The 1,287-nt window shown below is 29.2% G+C and overlaps 1 protein-coding gene across 1 annotated transcript in view; it reads right to left on the bottom strand.

The window, feature by feature from the left end:
* The window catches only part of LOC108975185 (serine proteinase stubble), a gene marked incomplete in the record, with an annotated part of 85,553 nt that overhangs the window by 82,961 nt on the left and 1,305 nt on the right, over positions 1-1,287 (bottom strand).

The following is a 1,287-nucleotide window of genomic DNA, read 5'->3' as shown; positions in this document are numbered from 1 at the left end:
TTTCTGTTTTCGGTTTTTAATAATTTTTTTTTATAGTTTTAATTTTATTAATTTACCTATATACAAACAGATTTTTTATTAATTTGTTTTTGAAGTTAATAATTTTTATTTATTTCACTTTTTTGTTGTTTTAGTACATACTACTTTGTTCTTCTTTTAAAATTTGTTTCAATTTCTCATTTTRTTACAACTTATTGCTTTGTAAATGTACTTTATTTAATTAATTTAGTCTAATTGCGTTATAAATCAAACCTTTAAACTTTTTCAACAATTTCTATTGATATTTGGTTTGTTTTTGTTATACGCATTTTACTACTTTTTTTCTTGAATTTTTCATAGTATAAATAAATGCATTTCTTTTTTCATTCCTCTTTATAACATTTCACTGCACTCTTAGCATTTTTTGTTTTATTTTTCTCCATTATTTTTTTATTTTTGATAATGATTAAAATTATATATCTGCTGATATTATTATTTCAATTTTGTGGCATGTAAAATATGATATTAAAATGAGCACGACACCTATAATTATTTTATTACTCATATTTTTTATTTGTATACTGTCTCTTATACACATCTTTCAAGCTTCTTTATTTTTTCGGTGAATTAGAGAACTCAGAAAATATTATATATAAAAAAATTTCGAAAACTTTTTTTTTTTAATATTTAAGTTTATTTTGGTTTTTTCTTGAAATATTTTAATTCTTTAGTTAGATTTTATTTTAAAAATAGGTTGTGAAAAAAGTCTTGCGGTATTTCTTGCGGTATTTTTATTGCATTTTCTACTGTTCATAAAATTATTTTTGATGACTCATGCCCAGCTCTTGACCGGTGCTACGGCTGCTACTATGCCGGTCTCTTTCGACCAATTCAACGATTTTATCGCAATTTGCGACGACAGGCCTTCCGGAGCGTGGCGCATCTTCGACCACCTCTACACCAGAACGAAAACATTGAAACCATCGTTGTGCGGTGGCAATGGAAACTGTACCGGGTCCATAAACTGCACAAATTTTATTGGCGGCTTGAGATGCATTTCTGCCTTTATCGTAGTAGTACTGTAAAATATGCCGTATTTCCTCTTTATTTTGCTCCATGTTTGCGACGCTATAACTCACGAACGACTTAAAAGAACGACAATCAATCAAACAAGTGTTAGCGCGTGAAATGTGCTTTCCAAAAAGCTATAGGCTGACCCGATGCGACGAATAAAACTAGAACTACGCGCTCTCAGCGCCAACTAGCGAAAATACCGCAAGACTTTTTTGACAAACAATATTTCAGTTG

The sequence above is a fragment of the Bactrocera latifrons genome, unplaced genomic scaffold, assembly GCF_001853355.1.
Source record: "Bactrocera latifrons isolate USDA-ARS-PBARC rearing strain unplaced genomic scaffold, ASM185335v1 scaffold_62, whole genome shotgun sequence".
Taxonomy (NCBI): Eukaryota; Metazoa; Arthropoda; class Insecta; order Diptera; family Tephritidae; genus Bactrocera; species Bactrocera latifrons.
This window is presented reverse-complemented; position numbering and strand designations above follow the sequence as displayed.